At 35.0% G+C, this 15,070-nt stretch overlaps 1 pseudogene; it reads right to left on the bottom strand.

Moving 5' to 3' along the window:
* Positions 1-2,173: 2,173 nt before the first annotated feature.
* LOC112615137 overlaps positions 2,174-15,070 on the bottom strand; it is a 132,467-nt pseudogene continuing 119,570 nt past the window's right edge.

Below are 15,070 nucleotides of genomic sequence, written 5' to 3' on the forward strand. Positions count from 1 at the left end.
AAATAAATATTATCATGCTTTAGAGCTAAAGTAGTGTTGGAAAAAGTTACTAAAGCCCTTCAGATGTTAGCCTTGCAGGTCTTCATATTGAGGATGATGAACCTTTGATTTTAAAGACAAATTGTCATAAAAGAATCCTATACTGCTATAAAACTGATGGCACCTATCAAAGCACTGAGCATTTACATTTTGTAAAATACCCATGAGGGCAACTTAGGACCTAACTACTAAAGAAGGAGGTTCTGAAGTTCCTAAACTTCCTCCAGGATAATTTCAAATGATGCCATTGAGATATCAATATTTGAAGCCTTTGGTGCCATTCTGTTCCAAGTGTGTTCTAAAGCAAGCAGAAACCCTCCAAAAGGATCAGAAGAAATACTCTTCTTTATTAGAATTATTTATCTTTAGAGATAGTTGCCAAAAATTGCTTTCTATAGCTAACTACTAATTTTTTTTCAGTCTTGCAAGTTTTTAGCCTGATGAGTTGCAAAATAATCAGAAATTTAAAACTTACTGATATTTGAGTTTTGTTTTCATTTATATGACTATCCTTTTTCAATTTTTATATAGCCACAGAAGACAGGATTCCACATTAAACCAAAACCTCTAGAGGACTAATATTATTCTCAGATTAATGAATGCATCCTCTTTTGATAGAGCTCCCAAAGAGGAAAAATAGAAAGAATGTTTGCAAAGATAAAGGATCATTGAAAATATACTGAAATGGATTTTATAAGCCATATATAAAAGACCATTTAAAGATTTATCTCTTCTAGATTTTTTGTGAGAGTATAGGTATGCAATATTTTAGAGAAAATAAAATGTCCTGGTTAGTCAAAGTTCTGATTCCTAGAACTTTAACAAGACATAGAATATCTAAATTTAAGGAATCAGGATTCAGGAAGTTAATAATAATGCTGTTTTTCTTTCAAACCACAAATGGTCAATAAATAATGCTTTTTAAATGGAGTCTAATAAGAGATATTATTGAGTTTTTTATGTGCTAATCACTTTAGAGTATTTATGTAATAATCATTCTATCATTCTACTATGCTAATCATTATCTCTTTTGATTCAATATTTCACATATTGTAAACTTGGTTCTGTAGAAAAGTGTAATTTGACTTTCCTTTGTAGTTGTGAAAAATAAGATGGATTAATTGACAGAAATTTACTAGTCATAAAATAGTTGCTAAGTAAACTTATTACATGAAATGAAAAAAGAAGGGAAAATGTTGACAATAGAGCTGTATAGAAATTAAAATAACAGATATATTAAAATTGAATAGATTTTAGTGAATTAGTTTAATCTTTTTTCAATTTTCCAGGTAGCCAGTCACTACGAGCCACCAAGGAAATTGAGACCATAAAGTACGCACAGATAAAATGTACATTTAAGTGCTTCCAGTTTCTCAGGAGGGTGAACTAGATAATTAAGATCAACCTTCCTATTGAATATATAAAAACCTTTTTCAAATTAATAAGGAAAAGACAGACAATGCAAAGGAAAAATGGGAAAACCACCTGAACAGGCACATCCCAATAGGGGAAATAGTAGCATATGGAAAAATGCTCAACTTCACTGGTAATTAGGAAAATGCAAATTAAAACCACAATGTATTGGCACTACATACTTATCAGAGTGGCAAAAATAAAACATCTGATAATATACACGTATGAGTATGGTGAAAATTTTAAAAATATATAGCATTGTCAAGTATTTCTTTCTGACTGAGTTAGTTTCTTTTTATTCTCTTGGTAACCTCTTCCAGAGTTAACTACTCTGTTGTAGGTGAGGAAATGTATAAGGCTCCACTTTAAATGTTGGCATTGATATTAGCATGGTCTTTTTCTTTACTGCAGTTCAAAATTAAAACTTTTAATTATTTTCTTTTAGATTCTAGTCCCAAAAGTAGTTTCCACTGTACAAGTTACTGATAACAGTCTTATACTTCCTAGTAGTGACCTACAACCAGGCTCTATCTTCTCCAGGAACATTACAGAATAGAGTTAGTTTAAACATGTATTAACCTAGGAGGCATTCTCTCAAATGAGTTTAAATGCATTTTATTTTTAGACAGTCAACATGTTTTTTTTTTTTTCTTAAAAACAGTGACTCTACTCCAAATAAATCACAGTCACAATAAATGAGATGCTCAAGATGATATCAGTCCTAGTGTTGTGTGGATGACATGCAGCAGCCAGTTATGATGACAGGTAATCGATCCACAGTAACTGCCAAATTTGTAACACTTTTCCATTCTAAACCATTCTTAAAGAAAACCATATATGGATCATACTATTCTCATGATAGTCCACTAGAGCCACCATACCATTAGGATTCATGTTTTCACCAATGAAGAATTGGTAGTTTTTGAAATTAGCAAAGATCTGCTTGATTTGTTCCGTAGGCCCTGTCATAAAAGCTTTTACTCTTTCTGGTTTCTGTTCTTCAAGTCTGCCTTTAATTGATTTCATGTAATATTTGATGTACCTCTTGTAGGCTTCTTTTGTGAAGCTGGTTTCCTACAAGTGATGGTTCATGACAGGTTCATGACAATATCAACACCAGTGATGACTGTGCTTTTGGTACCTTCACTCTTGAGGCCTTCAGTGGAGGCATTTCCACCAGTGAGTGAGTCATCAATGTTACCCTCTGTCTTATCAACTATTTTTCCCTCTACCTCCAAGCACAGCTGGTCCGTGATCTTTCATATTTTGTAAATGTCAGAGACCATCTCATTGTGGCTGGTGAGGTCCCAGTAGATAATTATAATGGTGGCTGAAGGGAGACTGTGCTAGCTTAGCAGGAGCCTGGAGCTCAGATCAAGTACACTGCAGCCAGAGTGGCACTCGGGAGAGGGAATGAGGAAGTGGGCAGAAAAGTGGCATTGCCAATTATTAACAAGGATGTGGAGCAATGAGAACTCTCATGCACTGTTGATGGGAATATGCATTGTAAAATCACTTTTGAAGAATATCTGATAGTACGTTTGAAAATGTATATAGTCTATGACCTAGCAATTCCATTTATAGGTGTTTGTATCTCACATAAATGCATGCTTACATGCACCAGAAAACATGTGTTAGAATGTTCATAATAACATAGTTAATAGAAGCCCAACAGAGACAACTCAGTAGTAGAAATGATAAACAGAGGTAGGTTTATATCATGGTATACTATACAGCAAGCAATGAATAAACTACATGGATGGATATCTCTGAAACACAAAAGACTGAGCTAAAGAAGCTAGGCTAATACTGCATGATCCCATTGACACATATTTTTAAAATAGGCCACATTAAACAATTATTAGCAGCATGAAAGTCATGCAGCATGAAAGTGGTCGTCGGTAGGGGGTAGGCTGGTATTATGATCAGAAGGAGACAGGTGGAGGGCTTCTATGGGGAAGATGCCATTCTATTGTTTTTGCATGGAGGAAGACACATTGGTGTTTTTTAATAAATTTGTTAAACTACATGTTTATGTTTTATGTTATGTTTTATGACCATTTTGTATGTTCTATCACAAGATGATACATTATAGAAACTTACCTCACTGATATTTCAGAAAGATTAGTTTATTCATGCCATAATTATTTAATGGGTGCTGTCTTAGTTCATTTCGTGTTGCTATAAAGGAATACCTGAGACTAGGTAATTTATAAAGAAAAGAGGTTCACTTAGCTCACGGTTCTGCTGGTTGGAAAGTTCAAGATTGGGCATCTGCATCTGGCAAGGGCCTCAAGATGTTTCCACTCATGGTAGAAGGTGAAGGAGAGCTGTTATGTGCAGAGAACACACGGCAAGAAAGGAAGCAAGAGAGAGAGGAGGAAGGTGCCAGGCTCTTTTTAACAATCAGCTGTTGTGGAAGGGAATAGAGTGACAACTCACTCTACCCTGAGGGAGGACATTAATCTGTTTATGAGGAATCTGCTCCGATGATCCAAAACCTCCCATTAGGCCCCAACTTCAATATTAGGGATCAAATTTCAACCTGAGATTTGAAGGGTCCAAACATCAAAAGCATAGCAGATGCCTAGTGTACCTGGGCTTCTGTTAGAGATAGCTTATTTCAAACCAGCTGAACCAAAAGAGAACAAAGGTAGACTAAGGGAGTTTTACTTCTTTTGTTTAGTTAGAGTTATCAACAAGGAGTATGATTGGAAAAATGCTCTAGTTAAAGATGAAAGGAACAGAAAAGTAGGTGACTGAATAGGGCCAAAATACAACAAATGGTCCCAGAAGCCTTTAACATCTGGGAGGGACTTTATTCACTAATGAATTTTCTTCTCAGTTTTGAGCTCTATCCTCAAGCTTGTTTGAAAATTACTTGACTTTTCTCTCCAGTTCTTTGTACTTTTTTCCACATCATCTGTAAGATATTTCTATTAATTTCCTTAAACTACCGACCAAGCATTTGCTATTTGGAGAAAAATAAAAGAAATCAAATTCAATCACTTTGAAAGCCCCTGACTAAGTGTTGGAGCCTACGGGGTAAACACAAAAATCAAACTTGAGAACTTTTGACCTTCCTCTCACTGATGTGTGTTGAAAGCAATTATGTGAATTTGTATTTCTAGCCTGGAAAAAGGAAGAAAAACAGTAACAACAAAAACACTTGTCTAAAACTAAATTTTCTGCAAACAGCTTGCTGTGCCATTTTTGACAGCTTCCTCTACTACTATAATTGTTAACTTTGGATATGACAAGAGATTTTTTAGCAAAGGTTGCAGCTCTTGAGTTAAGAAGTTTAGAAGTTGACTCTTTAACAAGGCAGTAGGTCTTTAGTCAAAATGTACTTCTACATCAAACAGGATAGTGGCTAGAAGAATACAGTATTATAATGAATCACGATTTGCTAAAATTTTATTGTGAGTGGCAAACAAGACTAAGTTAGAATGCAAATACCTGAATTAAAGCAAGCAAATGTGTGTTTTACCACTGCAGCTAGGTAAGAGTGGGCAACCAAGAAACTTGGAATAGATTTAATTGTCATAAAGACTATGAATAAAGTATGACGGCTGAGATGAAAGTACTCTTATCTCTGTTAAAATACCTTGCCATATGCAGTTTAAGTACCTTTTAAAAGCATGCTCTAGGAAGCTTAGATAGTAACTTCATATCTTTTCAGAAAGGCACATCTACTATTTGCACTAAGTATGTGAATCAGCTATGGTTGCTAAGAGACCAGAACTTTAAATTAGTTCTACTTTCAAAAGGCAGGGTTAGGAGAAAGAAATCGCTTTCTCCTAATTGGGAAAAGGAGGTGTGCAATTTAATGCTAAATAGTAAAGGGTGTCACTATTCCATCTTATGGTTTGTTTGTATGTTGTTGGAAATCATTTAGAAATACATGCCCACAAATTCCTAGTGAAACATTTTGCACCAAAACAATGTTAATTAGGAAAAACTGATGTCTGTTCTTTGATTAAAATATATGCAGAGAGTTAAGGGTAATTTTTTTCTAGAAAGATGGAGAAACTTCCAAGATGTCAATCTCATAGTTGTTCTGTTTCAATCCAGTGACCCACACTTCCCCATCTATTTAAGCCTTCTATGATACTTGTCACTTTTAAAAACATACCACTGCCTGAAACTTTTCTACCTCTAAAATTTTGGATTCTGAAGTTCCTCTTTCAGTTCACAACCTCCTATGAAATTATTCTTTCATTCTCTTACTTTATGACAAGACATGATGGAGAGTGGCAAAGTCATCAAATTTTGACTCTTAGGTTGTCTGCCTTTAGCACTTGAGAAGGTCGTAGAGGAAATCTACTAAGTGATAATGGAAACACTACATGCCAAAATCTATGCAATACAGTGAAAGCAGTACTAAAAGGGAAGTTTATAGCTATTAATTCCTATATAAAAAAGTTAAAAATAAAACTTCAAATAAACAACATAATAATGCATCTTTAAGAACTAGAAAAGCGAGAGCAAATGAAATCCAAAGTTAGTAGAAGAAAATAAATAATAAAGATCAGAGCATAAATAAATAAAATTGAAACAAAACACTACAAAGGATCAATTAAAAGTTTTTTTTTGAAAAGATAAACAAATTTGACAAACCTTTAGCCAAAGAAAAAAGAGAAAAGACCCAGATAAATAAAATCAGAGATGAAAGAGGAGACATTACAACCAATACAGCAGACATTCAAGTGATCATTAGAGGCCACTACGAAGAAGTATATGCCAATAAATTGGAAAATGTAGGCTAAATGGATAAATTCCCAGACACATACAACCTACTGAGATTGAACTATGAAGAAATACAAAACCTGAACAGACCAATAACAAATAATGCAACTGAAGCCATACTAGAGTATCCCAGCAAAGAAATGCCCAGGACCCTGTGGCTTCACTGCTGAATTTTACCAAACATTAAAAGAACTAACACCAATCCAACTCACACTATTCAAAAAAATAGAAGAGGAGAGAATACTTCCAAAAGTGTTCTATGAAGCCAGTATTACCCTGATACCAAAACCAAAGACATATTCAAAAAAGAAAACTACAAACCAATATCCCTGATGAACATGGATGCAAAAATCCTCAACAAAATACTAGCAAACCAAATTCAACAACATGTTGAAAAGATCATTCATCATGACTAAGTAGGATTTATCCCAGGGATGCAAGGATGGTTCCACGTTTGCAAATCAGTCAACGTGATACATCATATCAAAAGAATAAAAGACAAAAAATATATGATCATTTCAATTGATGCTGAAAAAGCATTTGATAAAATTCAACATCCTTTCATGATAAAATCTCTTAAAAATCTGGGCATAGAAGGAACATACATCCACATAATAAAAGCCATATATGACAGACCCACAGCTAGTATCATACTGAATAGGGAAAAACTGAAAGCCTTTCCTCTAAGACATGGAACATGACAAGGATGCCCATTTTCACCAGTTATTCAACATGATACTGGAAGCCCTAGCTAGAACCATCAGACAAAAGATAAAGAAAGAAAGGGCATCCACATTGGAAAGGAAGAAGTCAAATTATCCTTGTTTTCTGATGATATCTTGTATTTGGAAAAACCTGAAGGCTACACCAAAAAGCTATTAGAACTGATAAACAAATTCAGTAAAGTTGCAGGATACAAAAATCACTATGCAAAAATCAGTAGCATTTCTATGTTAACAGCGAACAATCTGAAAAAGAAATAAAAAACAAATCCCATTTAAAATAGCTACAAATAAAATTAAATATCCATGAATTAAATTAACCAAAGAAGTTTAAGATCTCTATAATGAAAACTATAAATGATTGATGAAAGAAATTGAAGAAAACACAAGAAATGGAAATACATTCCATGTTTATGGATTGGAAGCACCAACATTGTTAACATGTCCATACTACCCAAAGCAATCTATAGATTCAATGCAATCCCTATCAAAATACCAATGACATTCTTTGAAGAAATAGAAAAAAAATCCTAAAATTATACAGAACCATAAAAGACCCAGAATAGCCAAAGCTATCTTGAGCAAAAAGAACAAAGCTTGAGAAATCACATTAGCTGACTTCAAGTTATACTGCAGAGCTATAGTAATCAAAACAGCATGATACTGGCATAAAAATAGACACACAGAGCAATGAAAGAGAATAGAGAACCTAGAAACAAATCTATATGTCTACAGTGAATTCATTTTGACAAAGGTGCCATGAACATACATTGGGGAAAGGACAGTCTCTTCAATAAATGGTGCTGGGAAAACTGGATATCCATATGCAGAAGAAAGAAACTATACCCCTATCTCTTACCATATACCAAAATCAAATCAAAATGGATTAAAGATTTAAATCTAAGACCTCAAGCTATGCAACTACTAAATAAAACATTGGGGAAACTCTCCAGGATATTGGTCTGGGCAGAGATTTCTTGAGTAATATCCCACAAGCACAGGTAACTAAAGCAAAAATGGACAAATGGGATCACATCAAGTTAAAAAAACTTCTGCACAGCAAAGGAAACAGTCAACAAAGTGAAGAGAAAACTCACAGAATGGGATAAAATATTTGCAAACTGACAAGAGATTAATAGTCAGAATATATAAAGGGCTCAAACAACTCTACAGGAAAAAAAATCTGATAATCTGATTTCAACATGGGCCAAATATCTGAATAGACATTTCTCAAAAGAAGGCATACAAATGGCAAACAGGTGTATGAAAAGGTGGTCAACATCAATGATCATCAGAGAAATGCAAATCAAAACTACAATGAGATACCATGTCATCCCAGTTAAAATGGCTTTTATCTAAAAGACAAGCAATAACAAATGCTGGCGAGGATGTGAAGTAAAGGGAACCCTCATATACCATTGGTGGGAATTTAAATTAATACAACCACAGTGGAGAACAGTTTGGAAGTTCCTAAAAAAACTAAAAATAGAGCTAGATCATAAAAATATGATCTAGCAATCCTACTACTGGGTATATATACAAAAGAAAGGAAATCAGTATATCAAAGAGATGTCTGCACTCACATGTTTATTGCAGCACTATTTACAGTAGTCAAGATTTGGAAGCAACCTAAGTGTTCATCAACAGACAAATGGATAAAGAAAATGTACCTATACACAATGGAGTGCTATTTACCTATAAAAAAAAGAGTGAGGGCCAGGCGCAGTGGCTCACACCTGTAATCCTAGCACTTTGGGAGGCCGAGGTGGGTGGATCATGAGGTCAAGAGATTGAGACCATCCTGGCCAACATGCTGAAACCCCGTCCCTACTAAAATGCAAAAAATTAGCTGGGCGTGGTGGCGCACGCCTGTAGCTACTTGGTAGGTTGAGGCAGGGGAATTGCTTGAACCCGGGAGGTGGAGGTTGCAGTGATCTGAGATTGTGCCACTGCACTCCAGCCTGGTGACAGAGCAAGATTCCGTCTCTAAATAAATAAATAAATAAATAAATAAATAAATAAATAAATAAGTGATATCCTGTCATTGACAACAACATGGATGGAACTGGAAATCATTATGTTAAGTGAAATAAGCCAGGCACAGAAAGACAAACTTTGCATGTTCTCACTTATTGATGGGAGCTGAAAATCTAAAAGCATTGAACTCACGGAGATAGAGCATAAGATGATGGTTACCAGAGGCTAGGAAGGGTACTGGGTGGGTGGGTGGGGAAGGTGGGGATGGTTAATGTGTACAAAAAATAGTTAGAAAGAATAAATAAGATCTAGTATTTGGTAGCACAACAGAGTGACTGTAGCCAATAATAATTTAATCATACATTTAAACATAACTAAAAGAGTATATTGGATTGTTTGTAACACAAGAGATAAATGCTTGAGGTGATAGATACCCCTTTTACCCTGATATAATTATTACACACTGTATGCCTTTATCAAAATATCTCATGTACCCCATAAGTATCTACACCTATGTACCCAGAAAAATAAAAAAACAAAAAGAGTGTCCAGGAGGGCATAGTGTACATAAATCAAAGAAAGAGAGAGGACAATAGTGTCCAAGATAGGTGGGGAAATGTCAGGAGTCTGAGAAGTTCATTGGACTTAGCAACATGAAGGTCACCAATGACCTTGGTAAAAGCAATTTTGAACATGTGGAATATGTTGAACCACAAAGCAAAGTGTGAGATAAAAGTGAAGAGGTGGAAATGTTAAGTATTGAGCATTGTTTTGAAAAATTTGGATAAGAAGAGAGAGAAGAAAAACACGGCAACAGTTTGATGCAAAAATTGGATAGAGTGAGAAATTTTTAATTGGGCAGGTCATAAGTAAGCTTGAATGCTAAATGAAGAGAAATCTGGAATCCAGATCATGGGGGAGACTTGAAGCTTAGAGAGGAAGGGACATTTTACCATTCTAAATTTGGTTTATAAATTTTGTGATGGGCAGTCAATTAATTTCCTGTCCAATAATTTCTTTATCCTTTATCTCTCTCTCTCTCTTTTCTTTTTTTTTTTTTTTTGGAGACAGAGTCTTGCTCTGTTGCCCAGGCTGAAGTACAGTGGCGGCATGTCAGCTCACTGCAACCTCTGCCTCCTGGGTTCAAGCAATTCTACCACCTCAGCCTCCCAAGTAGCTGGGATTACAGGCATGTGCCACCACACCTGGCTAATTTTTGTATTTGTAGTAGAGACGGGGTTTTGCCATGTTGGCCAGGCTGGTCTCCAACCCCTGGCCTCAAGAGATCCAACCACCTTGGTCTCCCAAAGTGCTGGGACTACAAGCATAAGCCACCATGCCCAGCCTCATTCAATATTTTCTATTTCCTGTTTGAAATTAAAGGAAAAATTATCTGCTGGGTGTGTGGTGGAGACAGAGAGCTCACCTGACTGAATGTTATGCTTTAGGTGTAGTTTGAGCAGGGCTCTGGCTTCATTTTTTGGTCATTCTCTCAGGCCTTCCCTTCAAGAGTCAGCATTCTTCCCAGACAGGCTTTCTCCATGGTGGCAAAATGGTAATAGAAGTTCCAGGCTTTAAATCACAAACAAACTCCCATTCACAATTGCCACAAAAAAATAAAATACCTAGGAATACAGCTAATAAGGAAGATGAAAGATCCCTACAAGGAGAACTATAAACCACTGCTCAAAGAAATTAGAGATGACATAAACAAATAGAAAAACATTTCATGCTTATGGATAGGAAGAATCAATATCGTTAAAATGCCATACTGCACAAAGCAATTTGCTTTTCCTCTTAAACTACCACTGATGTTCTTCAGAGAACTAGTAAAAACTATTTTAAAATTCATATGGAACCAGAAAAGAGACCAAATAGCCAAGGCAATCCTAAGCAAAAAGAAAAAAGCCGGAGGCATCATGCTACATGACTTCAAATTATTCTACAGGGTTACAGTAGCCAAAACAGCACGGTACTGGTACAAGAACAAGACACACAGGCCTAAGGAACAGAATAGAAAACCCAGAAATAAGACTGCTCACTTACAACTATCTGATCTTCAACAAACTTGACAAAAACAAACAATGGGGAAAGAATTCTCCATTCAATAAATGGTGCTGGAATAACTGGCTAGCCATATGCAGAAAATTGAAACTGGACCCCTTCCTTACACCATATACAAACATTAACTCAAGATGGATTAACGACTTAAATGTAAAACCCCAAACTGTAAAAACCCTGGAAGACAGCCTAGGCAATACCATTCAGGACATAGGCATGGGCAAAGATTTCATGGTGAAGATGCCAAAAGCAATTGCAACAAAATAAAAAATTGATAAATTGGATCTAATTAAACAAAAGAGCTTCTGCACAGAAAAAGAAACTATCATCAGAGTGAACAAACAACCTACAGAATGGGAGAAAATTTTTGCAAACTATATATCTGACAAAGGTCTAATATACAGCATCTATAAAGAACTTAAATTTACAAGAAAAAAAGCCCTATTAAAAAAGTGGGCAAAGGGCGTGACCAGACACTTCTCAAAAGACATACATGCGGTTAACAATCATATGAAAAAAAGTCCAACATCACTGATCATTAGAGAAATGCAAATAAACTCCACAGTGAGATACCATCTCACTCCAGTCAGAATGGCTATTACTAAAAAGTCAAAAAATAGCGGATGCTGGCTATTACTAAAAAGTAAAAAAATAACAGATGCGGGTTGTGAAGAAAGAACACTTATGCACTGTTGGTGGGCATGTAAATTAGTTCAACCATTGTGGAAGACAAAGTGGTGATTCCTCAGAGACGTAAAGGCAGAAATACCATTCCACTCAGCAATCCATTACTAGGTATATATCCAAAGGAATATAAATGTTCTAATATAAAGACACATGCGCACATATGTTCATTGCAGCACTATTCACAATAGCAAAGACACGGAATCAACCTAAATGCCCATCAATTATAGAACGGGCAAAGGAAATGTGGTACATATACACCATAGAATACTATGAAGCCATAAAAAAGAATGAGATCATGTCCTTTGTAGGGACATGGATGGAGTTGGAGGCCATTATCCTTAGCAAACTAACACAGGAACAGAAAACCAAATACTGTATGTTCACACTTAAAAGTAAAGTAAAAGTAAATGAGCTAAATGATGAGAACATATGGACACACAGAGGAGAACAACACATGCTATCAGTAGGTGGAGAGTGGGAAGAGGGAGAGGCTCACGAAAAATAACGAATACTAGGCTTAGTATCTGCGTGATGAAATAATCTGTACAACAGACCTCCATGACACATTTACCTATACAACAAACCTGCACATCCTACACATGTACCCCTGAACTTAAAAGTTAAGAAAGGAAAGCTCCAGGCTTCACATTTGTATACCATGGGGTCTATATGAGAAAGAGTTTGTGTTTCAGAGTTTCCAGAAAAACACTGAGATTTATGCAGGTTTAGCATGCATAGGTCATGCACTTACCCATAAACAGATAACATGGCCAGAAAGATGAAATGTTCTGACTGGTTTGTTCTAATTCATATGGTTGACGCATGGGTCTTGGAGAAAAGTAAATGCTACTAAAACCCATAGATTTCCAATGGAAATATGAGATTGTTTGAAAGGTGGAAAGAGAAATAGATTGTGAGAAGGAAAAAAGAAAGTGTCCACTACAAAGAATAAAGAAGGGATCCTGGAATCCTCTTTCTCTATAAAGAGAGAGAGGAAAAATAAAACAACAATGGGATAACTGTAAAGGAATGAAAATTAGGCCAGTATAAGATTTAAAAAAATTAATTTCTGTAATAGATGTATGGTTCTTAAGGATACCTAACTCTTCAGGAGTAAGCTTTGTAAGCTTGTGTTTTTCAAGAGATTTGATCCTCTCATTTGTGTAATAGAATTTATTGGCATAAAGTTGTTTATAATATTCCCTTATTATCATTTTAATCTCCATAGGCTACATAGTAATGTCATCTTTCATTCCTGATATTAATAATTTATGTCTTCTCTCTTTTTTTCCTGATTAGTATGGTTAGAGGTTTATAATGTTATCAAGGAACTAGCCTTTGGCATTTGTTTTCTGTTGTATATTTCCTTGTTTTCTGCTTATCTTTATTATTTCCCTTTTCCCATTTGTTTTGGGATTATTTGCTCTTCTTTTATTAGCTAGTTCTCAAGGAACTAGCTTTTGGAATTTCTGTTTTCTGTTGTATATTTCATTGTTTTCCACTTATCTTTATTATTTCCTTTCTTCTGCTTATATTGGGATTATTTGCTCGTCTTTTATTAGTTTAAGGTAGAAGCTGAGATTTTTCTTCTTTTCCAATATAAGTGCTTAGTGCTAAAAATTTCCCTTTAAGTATTGTCTTGACACATCCCACAAATGTTGGTGTTTTGTGCTTTCATTTTCATTTTGTTCCAAATACCTTCTTAAGGATTTCTTCTTTGACCTATGGGTTGTTTAGAAGTGTGTTATTTAGTGTTATGAGTTGAATTGTATTCCTCCTCCCAAAAGATGTTGAAATTCTAGCCTCCAGCATTAATGTGACCTTATTTGGAAATAGAGCTTTTGCAGATAATCACATTAAATGAGGTCATTAAGGTGGTTCCTACTTCAATATGACTGGTGTCCTTATGTATTCTTATAAAAAAGGCAAATTTGGACACAGACACACACCTACATAGAGAATTCCATATGAATATTGGAGTTATGTTTCCATAGGCGAAGGAATGCAAACCACTAGAAACTAGGAGAGAGGCATAGGATGGATTCTGCCTCACAGCTCTCAAAAGGAACCAAGTCTATTAACACCTTGATTTTGGACTTCCAACCTCCAGAACTGTGTGACAATAAACTTCTGTTGTCTAAGCTACCCATTTTCGGGTACTTTGTTACAGCAGCTCTAGCAAATTAATAAATTTAGTTTCCAAATATTTGGAGAATTTTCCAGATATATTTCTTTACTTATTTCTCATTTAATTCCATTGTGGTCAGATGACATGCTTCGTACAATTTAAATCCTTTTAAATTTATTGATGCTTGTTTTATGGACTAGAATATAATCTATCTTGGTAAATGTTTCATGTGGATTTTTTTTGCTGTTGTTTGATGGTTTGTTCTTTAAATATCAATTAGGTCAAATTGGTTGATCATGTCGCTTATTTCTTCTCTATCCTTGTGAATTTTCTGTCTTGTTCTATCAATTATTGAGAGAGAAATATTGAAATCTATGACTGTAACTGTGGGTATTTATTTTTTCTTTGAGTTCTATCACTTTTTGCTTCATATATCTTGAAGCTCTGTTTTAGGTCTACAGTCATCTAGAACCATGATGTTCTCTTGATTCATTTATCCCTTTATCATGTGAAACTGGCCTGTTTATACCTGGTAATATGCTTTTCTCTGAAATCGACTTTGTCTAATATTAATATAGGCACTTCAGATTTATTCTGATTATTGTTATTATGATATATCTTTTTCATCCTTCTACAGGTATTTTTTTTTTTTGAGGGACTCAAAAAGAAAGATTCAGAAAGAAACTTCTACAGATACTTTTGACTTTTGTATGTTTTTATATTCAAAGTGAGTTTCTGGATGACATGGTAGCTCTGTTTTCAAGGAATTCTCTTATTGTTTTCCAGAATAGTGGTACCCATTTACATTCTCACCAAAAGTGTGCAAGAGTTCCCTTTTCTCCACATTTTCACCAACACTTGTTATCTATTGTCTTTTTTTTATAATAGTTATCCTAATAGGTGTGAGATCGAAAAAAGTTAAACTTGCAGAAGAAAAGAGCAGAACAGTGGTTGCCAGGGGCTGGGGAGTAGGGAAAATGGGAAGATTTTGGTCAAAGGGTACAAATTTTCAGGTATAAGAGGAATAAGTTCTGGGAATCTAATGTACAGCATGGCAATTATAGTTAATAATACTGTATTGTATATCTGAAATTTGCTAAGAGAATAGATCTTAAGTGTCCTCACCTCCCCTCCCCATCTACACACTGGTAACTATTTGAAGTAATGGATGTGTTAATTAGATTGTGGTAATTATTTCACAATGTATACATATGTCAAATAATCACATTGTATACCCAAACATATACATTCTTTATCAGTTATACTTCAATAAAGCTGGGAAATTTTTTTTTTT

This window comes from Theropithecus gelada, chromosome X, assembly GCF_003255815.1.
Source record: "Theropithecus gelada isolate Dixy chromosome X, Tgel_1.0, whole genome shotgun sequence".
NCBI classification, from domain to species: Eukaryota; Metazoa; Chordata; class Mammalia; order Primates; family Cercopithecidae; genus Theropithecus; species Theropithecus gelada.